Here is a 16,551-nt window from a genome sequence, read left to right as displayed (position 1 = left end):
TTTTCTTTGGATTTGTTGTTCAGGTGTTCTATAATCATATCTTTTTTAAATATGTTAAATATATTTTTGAAATATGTTTAAATGTGTTTAAATACAAATTATGTTCCTTAATTTAATATTTGGATTTGACATGATGAGATTACATTTTCCATTATGCTTATGACTCGAATGTAGGATATATTTATAAATTAATAGAAAAAAATATACAAATTAAAATTGTAGAAACATAATAATTTGCATAAAGCACACATGTAAAGTTCTACAGTATAGAAAGATCTTGTTTAAAGAAGAAATCGTTTTTTGATATATATTTGTATGATTAACAGAGAACGTGTTAAGTTGATCTATAAAATAAAATATCATTTTTATAATTCTCTGATATGGCAGATATCATTGATTTTTACAATTCGTTATATAGGCAGATACCTTTCTTCTTCGTTGTAAGTATGAATAAACGATTCATTCTTTAACGGAATGTTACTAATACATAGTTGATTTTTTCGGTTTGGGTTAATATATATTTATGTATAGCCCCACATCAAAGTGATGCAGAAATTTCTATGTAAAACTTAATGAGGGTATTAAATATGATATCGCTACATCATTTTCATTCCATGACTAGACAAAAAAATAAATGATTTATTTCTTTCGCTGAAAGAATCAGTCACTACTAAGAAAGTAAAGTATGGCCTTTTATAATGCACTTTGGATGGCGTATTAACGCGTTTTATTTTTTCCAAGAAATCCCTTGTTGTTTACAGCACAGGTGATACTCCTGCATAATTTCAGTAAATGATGTTGCGGCGCGCTATAAAGAACATTGTTGCGTGAAGAATTTGTTTTTTCCACGTCCTTTCTCAAGAATCTGCCGACTGCGATGGTTTGCGTGATACAGTAATTACGCCAAAAATACTCGAAAAATGACACTTTAATCACGAAATGGAAAAAAATGTACAGTATATATACTTTAAATTGTTTTCTTAAATATTATACATGTGTGGCGTTATACATTATAGATAGCATTATATTATATATTATATATATATAAATTATATATTATATTATATATATTATAAATATATATAACAAATATATATTTTTAATAATTATTATCATCAATCAGTTTGTTAAATTTGTGATAAATATTCAACTATTAAACGTACATGAGAATGTCTACGATTTCAGTTGTACTAGTTGAAGATTTTACGATTTGTAATTAAAGAAAAGAAAAATTAGTGTAAAAAGGAAATAAAAGATAAAAACTTTTATTCTAATATGTTTTCTTTTTTTTCTACATCATTGATGTACATACAGCCAAAATGAAATGATACATCGAGTTTGCAAATAAAATACTCGTATGAAGAAGCATTTTGGCAAGCTATGAATTTATACCTATTTACTTTATTTCACGGTATGGTAAGGGATATAATAAAAAAACACAGAGAATTCGAAAAAAGCAGATGAAAAAGTTTAAAAATGTATTCACTTTCACATCGCGATTTCAGATTAATATTGAATTAAACAAACTTTCTCTTATTAAACTCCAGGTATCCGTATCATTCGCGACATCATCGCTTTTTGATTGTGACACGCCTTTTGCAACTTCATCTCTAACCTAAATTATTTATTGAATACTTAATATAATATTCTATGTAGTTACGAAATTACGTTCTTTTTCTTTTCTTTTTCATAAGTCAATGGTTCAATGGATAACATTAAGTCCGATATTCCGCAGTTAATTAATACGTCGAACAGTAAAATTTTTTCCATTCCTACCAATAAATATATTGAAACTGCATGATGTTATCCCGTTTACATACTCGGAGGTTTTTGCAGAACTTAATCTACATGAGACACCCTCGGGGGACCGAGATAATTATCAAGATGAAAAACGCAGCTCCGAGAAAGTTGTCGTGCACCCAGCCACGTGCCTCGCATGAGATAATGAAAGGTGTCGTTCTTCTGGTTTTCCCCCGCCGAATTTTACGTCCTGCGAAAGGAACAGAATTCGTTGAGCACCAAAATTGGAGGAGAACGATGTATAATGTGTGCGCGTAACACGCGCAATAAGCATGTACGCACGTAACGTGTGTGGGGAACATTATTATTAACCCAATAATAGACGCGCCAGATGAAATTATACGAATTAATGCTTCGCTTCTGAAACAGTTTCATTAAACTCGATTCTTAATTGTATCCAGGAAATGAAGTTATCTGATGCGTTTATTCAAGGAAAGATCTCATAAAAATTTATCCTAAGTTCCATTTTTTCTTTTCTTCTCTACATTTTCTTCCTGTCCTACAATTATGGTAAAATTCAGGTGTTGTACTTTCACGGCTCAGAAGTTATATTTGCTGCAAATAATATTTTTTTTTTTGTATACCTACTGAATCTCATTAAAAATGATAATATATTAAAAGGAAATAAAAGTATACAGAGCATAGTATATATAGGCACGAAAATTGAATGATGCTAAAATGAAACGTTAATTATAAGCTTGTCATTGCACTTCACTTTTTCGAAAACTTAAATAATTTCTTGATATTAAATTGTTTCGAAATACAGACGATATCGATATTTTTTTAAGTATTATACGTATAACAGCATTATGCAAAATAAATTTAAAACATATTTCTATATTTCTTTTAAATTTCGAATATATTTGTTTCTTGCTAATGATGAGTTATTTTTTTCTTAGTTCTGTAGTTATTGCTATCAACAAATTTGTTACGTTTGGAATAAATACTCAGATCCACTTCTTTTTTTTATTTAGTTTTTGAAATGTAGCATTTGAAGAACTTTGGAATTGGGATAGAAAATAAAATTTTTATGAAATCATATGCGGCGTTTGACGAACATAATAATTTAGTAAAATAAGAGATTCTTATACAGATATCAACTATATGATTTTTTCTATCAAATAAACTAACAATGCGCCAGTGTTTGTAATGAAAGTGCTTATGATATTATACCTAATATAAAACATAAAGAATGAACGTCGAAACGCTTAACATACAAAATTTCAAAAGATTAATTATATCATCGAACTCCTCCTATCCCGAGTAATTAATAATTGATCATACTGTGCAGATTTTTCTCGATGTAGCGAATTTTTTGTGCATAATTTTGGAAGGCGTGTCCGGGTGTTCTCTTCAACCCTGGACCGCTGGTCATCGCTTCGTTTCTTCGTGATTGTACAGCGAGAACAGCGCATAAGATCGAGGTCGACTTTCCTTCCTTGAAATGCGATCGAATAGCATCTTTTAAAACGGTAGTAACGTCCAGACGATATGGAAAATATTCGATCGGGTAGGTAATTTTATACGGACAAATATAATTAACACCAAGATCATTACAAATTTTACAATATGAAAACGACACACATCTCTGCTTTTGACGTTGAAAAATGCTAGTTTCTTAAATTTATACAGATATAATCTTGTACCAGTTCATTGTTTTTTCTTTCAACGTCGATGTTCATGATTCTTGTATTATTTATACGTAATTTTGCCACATTGATATGTATTGCACACCAGGTAAGTGTCCAATAATGATTAAATGCTAATTAGGTTATTAACTGATGTAAAATCAAATTTTAATTGTTAATTACCTATAGAATATTTTACTTAATTTGTTCAGGATGAAATCTTCCAGTAATTATGTATGGAATGTTCATCTTCCTGCTGATTATTCACTAGAATGCACATAATATGTATATCGTTAGCAACTTTAAATATCAATTTAATTTACATATGATTAAAATGAACTTTTGTTTACATAAACCATAATTACAGTCATAAATAAATAGAAAATTTTAGAAAATCATTTTTTATTACTGTTTTCGAATTTTACGAGTAAAACAAATTACTGTGTTCATTTATCATACTAACATAATATATTTTATTATTATTATTTTTACTAATTTTTATACTATTATTATTCCTAATATTTGCCTATTTTTCTTACTAAATTATATTATGAACGATAAAAATAAGTAAATTAGTACATTATAATACATGTATCTAAAATAGTATTTATGTATACTTTTGTATGAGTTATTTGAATTATATAAAAAGCAATTTCTAGCAATTATTATTTAATATTGAAATAGAATCCATATAATATGAATAAATTTCTATATTTATTTTACTGATGTATCATAGAAAATAATATTCTGTATGATTCTGTAATTTTAATAAAGTTTATCTAATTGTCTTTTATCTTATTGCATATTTCAGGTTTTTTTATTCAATCCTGTTTTTTTACTTGTCAGTAATTTCATTTCAATATCATTTTGGTAATATCATTGTTAATATGCATAATTTTTCGTTTCAACTTTATGCTGAAGCTTTTCTTAATATTTTCTTTTGCTTTCAAAGAACGGGGAGATTGAAATGTAGAAGTTCGAAAACCGTAGTGGCATTAACTTATCTATAATTACATTATCAATGTTCGAAGAAGGACATACTTGTCAGCAAATTATATATTTTTGTACTCTATTTTATACATTTTTCTTTTCTTATTTTTCTTTCGGATTATTATCACTGTAAAACATCACATTTTGACTTTTAATTAATAAGATTTTAACTTCTAAAGTTGAGTTATATCTAATGACATGGTTGATGTTATAGTACGCACAAGGTGTCACAATATGCAAGCTTTATTTGTATGTGTGCAACAGAGAAGTTTTTTCATTACATAAATATAAAAAAGCATAGGTAGATATGCATATGTATGCATAGAAGAGCAACGAAACTCTCTTGATACACTTAAATGTATCTCCGATGTCGTGACACTACGGCCAAAAACTCCGGAAATAGGTCGACTAAAGAACTTTAAGCCTTGGTGGAATGTCAAAGGACGCCGACTACTTTGAAGCTCCGATTTTTTAACTTTTACGTAATAGCTTTAGTTTTTCAAGTCACGAACAGGATTGCATCTCAGAAAACTTAGAATTCGACGACTATTATGTTGGAACTCTTGATGGGAAAATGAAAGTCTCCTTGACTTTCTTCCTGACATTTTTCGAACCTTTGATTACCGGAAAGATTCCTTTTAGTGGCGATAAAAGATAAGTTTAGTGATCTTCTGTTTCCGGAATTATTTAAGAAATGCCATAATAAAGAAAAAAATTATTTTACAAAGTTTTATTCATTTTTACTTGCGAGTGAAAACTATTTAAAATAGTACTGCACGCAAGATTTTGCTTATGTAAGTAAATTTATGTAGTATGTTTACTTACTTAACTTCCTTCAAACCGGTATTTTTCCTTTCATATTTTCCTATCATATCTTGATTTGGGTATCGTAAGAGCTATAATTAAAATTAAAAATATTTGTATAAGAATTAATAGCTTCGTTTAAATGACATTAATTACGAATAACCATCATAAAAGATCAATATGATTTCTTTGGTTATTGGTAATCAGCATTAATGCCGATAATTGTTTCTGGTTACCGATAAACATTACTAATGAAGAATTTTTTTTTTGACTACTTCCGACCATCGTCAATTTTTATTAACATTGTACGGAATTAATATCTAGAGGAAAAGTACCAAAGTCAATTAGTTTTTACGTATCTATAACTTTTTAATATTCAAGATAAAATTAGTATTTTGAAGTCAAACTATTCCTCAATTAGTTCTCAAACAGATATAATTTGTAAAACATAAAGAAACCGTAAGCTAATTATTGTGAAAATACAATAAATTATATTTTGTTGTTGATTGTACAGAATTCATAAGTACTTCAGCATAATAATAACCTAAATATAAAAGAAAGAAATAATTTGAATCATAATATCTATATTAAGATAATGAAATAAAAAGTTTATTTATGTATATGTGCATCAGTACTTTGATAGAATGAATACGTTGGAATATATCGCGTCATACATGTATAGAAAATGTTATACATCTGCACATGTAATATTATAAATGTGTCATTATAAATACATTTAATCAGTTAAATTAGTACAGACAAGCCAAATATTCGCATATAAAATGTGATGGACCTAACGACTTTAGCTATCGTAACGTTGTTGATGTTCAAAAACGCTTGTATCAACAGTGCGCTAATTCGCTACATATTGTAGATGTATTATTTACAAATAAATAGTCTTCTATTTCAAAGTACTAACATGAATTGTTCATAACGGTTTTCCAGTTGGATCCGCGCTTCGTTCCCCTCAATTGTATGGCACGGCCAACTCGCCCGTTTGTGACCCTCCTCTTTAAAAGAACGTCAACGATGGAGTAAAAAGGTCTTACAGGGACGCTCAGGACGCTATGATGCATAATTATGCGGTAATCAGTTTTTTTATCCGCCATTTCTTTCCTCGAAAGCCACGTTGAACAACGTTACAGGCATTTGCATACTCAGAGGGATCCCACGAAGGATCCTGAATCTGAAGTATGTCTTCGAGCAGAGTATCGGTACCTCGAAATTCGCCGTGTAATTTGTTCGCCATTAATTTCACCGAATACTCGTAGCTACGTGTTGAATAATGGCACCGTGAGGATTTTGGTTGCAACAGGCTTATTTATTCCGTCTCACGGATTTTTTGCGGATCATTGGACACGGTAACAGGACGCGTGACGAGCGTCAATGTTTTCTGCTCATGACTTAAATCGAGAATGAATTACAAGCTGGAATGCAAAAGTGAAGGAACAGACCGATCGAAAGATCTTTTGCACGTAAATTAAAGTAGCAGTCGCCCTATGATTACGCGTAAAACTGGTCGTGTCTACTGAAACATTGAACACGTGTCAATACAAGCCTCTTTTTACTAAATTGCAACTTTTAATACTTAAGTCGTTAAGAGTACTGCAATTTAAGTCCTAAGACTTTTACGAAATGATATGTAGTTTTTATTAAACGAAATAAAAAGCTAAACGAAGGACAAAGATGTTTTTGTTGAATTGGATAAATGATCAAGTTTGAATTATTTGTACTAGGAGTAAATTATAGAATTATTGTTGTAATTATGTAATACAATGTACTACATTCCTATATATGTACATGTACGTAAGTACATTATGCATTTCATATTACGTAATATAGTAGAGCATTATTAATGAAAAACACCATGTTCTGTGAAAATATTTTTAACCCAAGTATTACATTTTGTCATACTAAAGATACTATTTGAATATAGTAAAAATCACGCGTGAGGTATGGAAATATGTAGGTACTTAATATCTTCTTTCTTACCGGTCTCATAATATTTATGCAAATTTGCTGGTTCATAGCAACTTTGTATGTGTTTATTCAAATCTACACACCGGGTAAAATATATTACGGTTATAATTTATTATAATTTGTTATATTCTATTATAATCGTAATATTTTTATTTAAGCTAATAGATCTTCGTGATATTATTACACGATGCTTGTTACACGTAACCGTACGCCAATCGCATTAGGCATATTAATGCATATTTCATCGAGAACTCTAATTACGTATTCCACGATCGGAAACATGAAATTTTGTCGTTGGTTCCTTTTTTGTCTCTGATCGATGCAGAACTTGGAGAATTTTTAGCTCGCAGGTAGATATTTCGTGGCGGAAACTTGTCAAGGGATAAAATTCAGGTCGAAAAGGGGGATCATTGTGCGGCACATTGTTCACGGTACACGGTAGCCTCACCCGGAATAGCATTAAACCTTGATTCTAACTCTGAAATGATTTCAGGACGAGAAGAGAGGCAGCCCGAGTTCTTTCCTCACTCCGCTTTGTCTTGCTATTTCATATAGGGAAACCAGTGGAAACCCGACTTAAAAGGATCTCCAAAATGTGGGTTATGTGCACCCATACACGTAAACTTTATATAAGCGGTGATCTATATAGCATGCACTAAAAGTAATTGATAGTTTATTGGTTGTAATGTTGTAATAATAAACTATATACCAATAAAATTGGATAATTAGATATTATTGGGCAATATAAAATAAAATAAAAATAAATTGCAGATGTAACGAATAATACTTTAAATTTAATGAAGTAGACAGTTATGATTTTGATAAAACTATAATTTTATTTAGATTGCCGAGTTATTAATGTCATAGGAAGCATATGGATAAAGTATGACTATTTGAAGGAATCTTGGATAAGTCATTAAACTTATCAGTTTCACATACGTAGTTCTGTATCACCCGTTATATTTAGATCGAGTTTTTCTCATTCTCACTTAACGTTAGAAAAAGAAAAGGAAGAGGACAGGAATAAAGCAGAGATGCAGGTAGGGAAGTCGTTGAATGATATCGCATCGAAAAGAAGTCCTGCCCTAAATATCCGTGATCGACAAGCGGGTTAGGTCAGGCCCAAGAAAACTGGTGCGCAGGTAAAACCGTTACCGCCGTGCCAACCAGCTCACCATCAGTGATTCGTTGATGTTTTATGGGACACTTCTCGGGGCGTACCTAAGTCTCAAGTCCTATCGTCTATTATCCAGGTTTAAATAAGCGAGCGCTAGATTTGGGTCGCAACCTAGAGGGTGCTTTGTCAGCCGCATGACACAGGGGTATCTTCCTTTCCTTCCTCAAAAAAATGTTTTACGAAAAAATTATAACGATAATTGTTCAACTAGCAATTCTTTGTTTTCTTGTTTGAATAAAATGTCTTGCACAATTGCATTATAATAATATTATTAACGAAATTTTAAAGTTACAAGTTACTAGTATTAATAAATTAATTTTTAAACTAAAACTTATAACTTGTCAATTTACTAATACCATTAGATGGTAAATTATTATGAAAGAAAATCTAGATTTCATGAAGTTAGGTAGTTTTCTTTTTGTCTTCTCTATAGAGAATTGTTTGTCAATTTTTTAGTTTGAACTTCGTTACATGAATGTTACTATTGATACGTAATGAACACTATAACTTCCTTAAATGCACGTTAAATTAACAATCTAATATGGCGAATTTTCAATCACCATGTAGGATATGTAAATGAAATACAGAAAAGAATAAACATGAAATGTTTTTATGAATTGGTATTCGCTCATTCATCGCAACGCTGGCTGAATCCTCAATCGGAGAAAATATTAATGATTGCTATTTTACTTCAATTCTAATAACATCTCTTTTCATAGAAAATATTGCTACAACATTACTTAAAATAATCGTATGAATTATTGTTTCAGTCAGGAAATTATTATTGATGATTATCGTTCGCGAAAGCGATGTGTTTGAGATATGGAACCTTCCAAAATATTACCATAAGAACTGAGAATGTTTAAATTTCCAATATCTGCCGATAATAGCGGCTTTCCAAGATATCGTGATCTCTAAATTCAACCCCCAGGCCGAATGAGCAGTAGGATAGTAGTAGTCTACAAAGCCACCAGTGGATTTATGATCATTGCCACGAGAAAAACAGTCGCGTGGCTTGGCCTAACTTTTATTTCTTTGTTCAACATGAATTCAAATAGATCTTGTTATCCTGCTTGACCATTTCATTCGTTGAATTGACTCGTTTGAGCCTTTGGGACAAGCCAAGAAAAAGAACGCGATAATCTATAGACGTTGCGGCTTCTTTGGAGGTTAGGTCGATTCGTTTTGAAATTCAAGCTGGTCGATATTGAAAATTTGTAAATGAGTGAAGCCGCAAATGGGCGTTTTTACAATGATTTCTACGAAATTTAAAGCGTGCCAAGGATATGGTCGCTTATGACGTTATCCGCCCCGCCTCCTGTGCGCCGCTACAAGATTTTCCATTTCAGGATGAAATCCTTCCCAATCCTCTTTATCAAGATCTACCTCCTATGATCATGCAGTAATTGGTTATGTCATACGGAAATAATTATCGAAACCTTTCTACGATTCCGTAAAGAATCAGTTGATTCTGTTCATTCTGCTAATTAAATTGAATGAACATGTCTGCGCAATTAAACTGTCAGAATTACAGTAGAATTTCAATTAAATTTCTCCGTAAATAAAATTTGGTTAGCATATTTCTATGTAATAAGTTTAGGAGATATGAACAGATTAATGCAAAACATTTAGTAGATATAAATTTCTTAATATTAATTGAGTCTTAAATTATTCAAGCATTTATCAATAAATTAAAATTTGCTAGTGATAGCTTATTAATACGAATATACAATGAATTATTATTCATTCAATTATTATTATTCATTATTAGTATTATGTAAATTCTTCATAAAGTAGCTTTTTCTGCAAAATGAATCCGAATCCAGATTGTACATTAAATTTCAGTAGATTTCTACTTTCGAATGTAATGATAATTTTGAGAAGTAAGAAAGGTACTTGCAACTTCAAATATTTTTTTACAAAATTTCAGGAATTGAGCTTTTTTGATTTCCAAAAAATGTGGGAGTATTCTTGTTCGACGATTTATTGCTTTTCAGCTCTTCCTTTCGGTAATGTTCATACACTTTATACTTAAGAACACCAAAACAAATCTGAAGCGGTATCGTTTGAAGATTTTTAAGAAGTTTTTCGAGAAGCTGTGAGTTTAAAGTGGGTGGCTCGTTGATAGATTTTTACGGTACTTGATATGTCTCCGCTCCTCCTTCCGTTTTTATTTTCTAATTTATTTCATTCATTGTCAACTAGATAAAGGTGACTAATCTAAGTTATCACGCAGCTGCATTTTTCCTTCATGTACTATTTTTTTTATTTCGTTATAAACAAAAAGCAAAACTGTTTTAATATTAAATGTATAATTTCATGATATAACAATAAAATATATTTATCTGTATATCTACTATATAAGCAGATTTGATTATTTTTATATATTATTTACATTTCATAATTTTATTATTATAGTACTTCAATAAAAATTAAAAAGTATATGTTACTCAAATATCATAAATATATATTCTTTAAATATTTTAATTAGTTTTATAAAAAACTGTTATAAAATACATATCTATCTCTATTCAGCAATATTATTTTTCAGTATCTATTACCTATCAGAAGTTAGGACATAAAACATTAATTAATAACTTCATAAGGGGAAAGATCTAACAAAAGAATATTTTACAAAAAGTGCGACTAATTGAAATTTATTAATTTAGAAATAATATAAACAGTTTATTTTTAATTATTTTCAAGGTATAAAAACTTTCATACCATAGGATCCAAATAAAAAATTTGTTGCTTTTAATGAATGCAACATCAATATGATTCATGTACAGATTGACAGGATATCTATATTCGTTGTTTAGTCAGATTTGAAGGCGGTTAGCATATAAATATCATTATCAGAAAAGCGGGAGTTCTGACATACAACAAAAATATAATTTGTTGGAATAAGAAGAAGAAAAGAGAGTTAAACTGAATAAGCGGACATACCTGAAACATAAATTGTTAAATTGTTTCCTTGATCTATGAATTTAAATCGTTTAATTGTTAAATATTAAGGATCGTTGCCAATCTATTAATCTGAATTATTAAATTGTGAAATATTGAGGAACATTGCTGTTAAACATTTGATACATTTAATTTTCGTGAATTTTCAGTTTAAAAAATCCAGTTGAAAGAACAATAACTGTGATGTTCTCACGGATGTTTTTAAATAAGTATTTATCTATCTCGACAAATGTGAAAAAGAGATGAGAGAAGGAGAGAAAATGAGCAATCCAAACTGTCGTAACTGTCGAAGAGTCCATTAAGCCAATACGAGTGTCCTTTCCGTCGGAAGTCCCGAAAAGTGGATATATACTTGGTGTATACACACGTATAGAACGCGGAACAGGATGAGGAAAACAGGGTGAAGGCACGATGAAATTCGAGCCCTATTTCGGAACGAGAAACAGATTTTGACGTTTTCAGAACTGGAAAATGAGAAAGTTTTCTTATTTATGCGCGATTTCGGAATATTCTACTTATTCTACTCACATCCCTTCGCGTAAAGATGAAGGATCTATAATTTTTAATGCTTTTTCAGAATCGCTGTATAATTATTGGATGAAGATAAGTTAGAATAAATAACTGTTGAATATGTATTCTATTACTTCCAAACTATTAGTTTAAATATACTGAATATCCTTATCAGTTATATGCATAAATTGAAATTTAGTGATATTACCTTATATCTTTGTCATGTAATATTAATTTTCATATGTAACATTGACGTCCAAATCTATTAGAAATATCTTTACGAGTGTTTTTCTTCATAAAAGTTTATTTTATAAACGAATATTGTTATTATAATAAATACAAACGATGCGAAAATTTGTGATATAATCTTGTATTAATTTCTGTACTTTTAAGTAATTTTTCTGTAACATTTTCCAAAACGTAACAATGAATGACAAACGGAAGTTCTACGTAACTTATCTCATGATAATTCTTTTATAACTTCGATACATTCGTATAGTTAATCTACAAATTAGTTAACAACAGAATATTCTTTTAGACTACACCATAGAGAATCACAATATAGAGAATTTTGATCTTTTCAGGTTAAGAGAATTCTAAATGAACACCTCAGTATATAAATTTCAGACGTTTTCTCCTTTCTGAAAATTTTATAACAAAATTTAATCCTGGTAATATTTTTAGCGTTCTTTATTATCGTCAACGCGATGTTAAAACTTTATCAAATAAGTTTGCAATTCACGATGTTTTCTATTTTTCTGTTCGCATTTATACTATCTAATTTCGAATCTAAGTAATTTCAATGATATGAATTGATTGATTTTCGGTAGGTAGTCAGTAGCCAAAAATAGTAGTCAAATATTTACAATATACGATTTAAAGCTACTTCTCTTCCGGAAGAAATCAAACATCAAAGAGTCAGGAAGTAGTAATAGAGTAAAAAAGAAATTGTCGTTTTAAGAGACATGGCGCCGTGTTCCGCTGTAAGCACAAACACGCCAAAAGAGCCTTTGAGTCGATGGACACTTTAATTGATGCGACAATATTTGTACCGTCTAAAAGTCGTCCGATTTATTTAGGACGAAATGGGTCGCCTGTTTATATATGCCTACTTTGTACTCTAGCATATACACGTACAACGTGCAACTGTTTTCTAAGCTACCAGCCAAGGTTCTGCTCGTGAATTCGTCATTAAGTATGGATTTTCTATTGGGAACTTTTAATTTCTCATACAAAAACTAAATGCGTACATACATATATATCTATTATTAGTGTGAATTTAAATTTGCCTTCTTAAAATTAGACCAGGCATACGTGTTGAAACTGCTTTGCGGTTTCGTAAAATCAATAGTTGTTAATAAAAGCACTAGAAAATATTTTTAACTTCCTTAAAAGGAAAGATTTCATTTTTATAATAACATTTAAAATTAACTTAAGTGAGGCGTTTAATACCATGCCATTGCACTCAAAAACTATTCGTCCTCTTTCTGTGCTTTTATTCTAAAGAAAAATGTTAAAAAATTAAAATTTATAACCAATAATTTTATTAAAGTGACAGGTAGAATACGTATAACAGTTTTTAGTTAAGATGTAATAAACAAGACAAGTACCTAGTATATTCTAATGTTCTTAAAATTGATATTGGAATGAATCTTATGTTTTTCAATAAAATAAGTTTTTTAAATATTTTTTTAAGTATCTTTTTTAACGACGCTACTTTAATATATTAAAGGAGGTAATATTAGTACATATCACAGATATATAATATATAATAGATATATAATAATATATAATAATTGATATATTTTAATGATACATCAATAAATATTAAAATTAATTTGAATTAAAAATTAAAAATAGAAATATTATTTACAATTCATTTCGCAGTAGAAGATCTAATAAATAAAAAGATTTTCTATTTATTCTCTGATTAATTTCAATTTATTTCATTTTAAAATATTTAATATTCGCATTAATATTATATTATATTGTTACGCGAATAAAAAATATGTATTTCTTATTTGTGCAATTGTTAGATGATATTTTGTATATTTTTAAAATATACATCTTCATGGAACATATATACTAACTAAATTATTAAATTTATTATATTTATAGATTTCTTTAAACCAAAGGAGGGAATTATTTACCTTAATTTATTAATTTGATGAAATATTTAAAATTCTTCGGTAGCAATCAGGGACGAAGAATTTTGGTAGTAGTAGGGAAATAGAGAAAAAGAATAGTAAGCTAGCCACTTACCTTTAGGATGATCGAAAGGAACTCCACCTTCTCCTACTCGAACTATCCCACAAAAGTAGATATTCTGCTTTTCGCCTGGTCTTTGTAGTAGCCGACCTTCGATCGTCCATTAATACAATTATCTTATAATTAGTCGACCGGTAAAGAAAAAGGATTCGCCGCTACTTGTTTTCTATTTTTTTAAGATCCTTGATAAAATTTTCTTCTCTGGTGGTATTTTTCTTAATAAGTTCTATCGATATATTGTTTCGAACAAAACTTTTCGATACCAACTAGAAAATTAGAAACAAATTAATTGCAATTAACATTCTTATTTTTTTATATTATTCAATCATTAAAATTTATAGTACAAATTTAAAATAAATTAACTTTAATTTAACGTTTAATGTTTTCAGTAAGTTTCAATAACAAATTATTTGAAATGCAATATTTAATATGAAATAATTTTAAAATAATATGATAAGTATATTTTTCAATCGTTTCTTTCATTTATTTAGCTGTAGGTGTACGAAGTTGGCTTTGCTTAGGCAATGCCAGCGTTATACACTGCTGCTTGGTAAAATCCGGAGAAATAATTGGACAACGAATATAATACGAACAGAATTGACATTGCACACCACCGCATAGGTAAAGTGGCGTAAAATGTCAATTTCGCTCATATTGCAGAGAGTATGTTCACTAGCGGACTTTTCCAGGCAGCGATGTGTATTTGACTGCGTAATGTTGACATTGTTCAGGAACTGACGACTTTTATATACCCTGCAGGCTTGACCAGTAGCGTACATATACGTATTGAAATTCTCTATGTTTTCAATGGAAATAGTTGCATAAGATGTTTTACTAATAATAATTACCATTGTAAAAATTATCCATTGTAGAGTTTGGGAACAGTACCAATTTTCCAAAAGTACATCTCCTATGTTTATTTTAAAGGACCATTCACGAGGTGGATCGTGATTGTTATAACGAACTAAAGTTAGTTAATCATTTAGTTTGTCATCTTCAGGCAGTGCTCGTTAATAAAATCCATGTGAACCTGTAAAATGGTATATCTGCGATGGCAATATCTTGTACTGCTTCTTGTTATATTATATAGGCATAGTGGTATCTTCAGTATTCAATGATCTGTGATTCAAATAATTCTACTATCCGAACTATCGAAACTTTTGATTAACCGAACAATATTTCCTATTTTTGTCTTTTACTTTTACATGTTTTTCTTACAATTTTATATCTTTTTATATTACATTACTGTGAAGCTAATATTGTACGCGTTAATATTTCGTGCATAATGACGCCAAATAGACTCTATTGTTCTAATTTATATATTTAACCCTGTGCATATCTGTTAATAATGAATAATAAATATTAGAGAGGAATTTAATTAGTATGGTCCTCCTCGAGGTTAATCTTAATTATCGTTCGCGACGTATTAAATTCGGTTCTCTAATTGAGATTCTTTCATAAATTTTACATTACATTTTCAATATGAGAAAAAGAACGTACATATTGGTATAAGAAAAAGAGTATTTTCTAAGAAAAAGTCTATTTTCCATAGTACGTTGACGATAATTGATTTTAATAAAATAATTAAAACATTCATAACTATAATAAATATGTTTAGACAAATTTGTATAGAATAATACTTCTATTTAATCGAATTTATTAATCAAAAATTTTCGAATAAATTTTAATTAGAGAAGTGACAGTTTACATTTTTATGATGTAGAAATATGAAGCAGGAATTTTTACGAATAAAACTATAAAATACTTTTTGCAAAGGAAAATCATCGAATGAATGGAACTGACATCATGGAAGGAGTAAATCGAATTTTCCGTAATATGTATTAATCTCGTAGTTCGGGAAGAATTTTCAAAGAAATACAGATATCTATACAGTAGTCACCTGAAAAGTGTAAAAGAACGACACGATACGGCGCGATGCACGAATGAAAAGAGGGTAGTATCCACTTGAGCACGTGCTGCGTTCCACGAAAGAATCTTATTTTTCTTGATGAAAGCAACCCTACCTATAAATGGGTTATGCAACACTTCACGAATATTTTCATAGCTGTGCAATTTGAGAAAAAGTATCAGATTTCCAGTAGCTCGTATAGAATAGAAATTGACACTTAAAATCCTTTCGTTTCACAGCTATGAATGTGTTTATTGACTTTCAAATTTCATGAATATAATTTTAGCGTTAGTATTAAAATTTAAACGTGTCATTTGCTTTATTGACAAATTTTTAATTTTCAATTTAGATTTGTTTATCGAAAGTTTTTATTTAATAAATTAATAAAAATGAAGTAAAGTAACGAATTTTTATTTTCTGAAACACTTCTTTTGTACTTCAAACATTAAAGATGTCATTTCAATTCACTTAGTCTTCACAGATGGAGATTAAAAATGTGGTACCGATCTTATCAAATATCC

General features: G+C 29.5%; 1 long non-coding RNA gene across 1 annotated transcript; it reads right to left on the bottom strand.

The window, feature by feature from the left end:
- Positions 1-1,446: 1,446 nt before the first annotated feature.
- LOC139985489 (uncharacterized) lies at positions 1,447-14,545 on the bottom strand. The gene is made up of 2 exons (XR_011799422.1): positions 14,116-14,545; positions 1,447-1,990 (listed from the first exon to the last, which is right to left on the bottom strand). It is a non-coding gene; the product is annotated as an uncharacterized lncRNA (long non-coding RNA).
- Positions 14,546-16,551: the final 2,006 nt, after the last annotated feature.

Source organism: Bombus fervidus, chromosome 3 (genome assembly GCF_041682495.2).
Source record: "Bombus fervidus isolate BK054 chromosome 3, iyBomFerv1, whole genome shotgun sequence".
NCBI classification, from domain to species: Eukaryota; Metazoa; Arthropoda; class Insecta; order Hymenoptera; family Apidae; genus Bombus; species Bombus fervidus.
The sequence above is the reverse complement of the archived record's forward strand: the minus strand, read 5'-3'. Positions and strand labels throughout refer to the sequence as shown.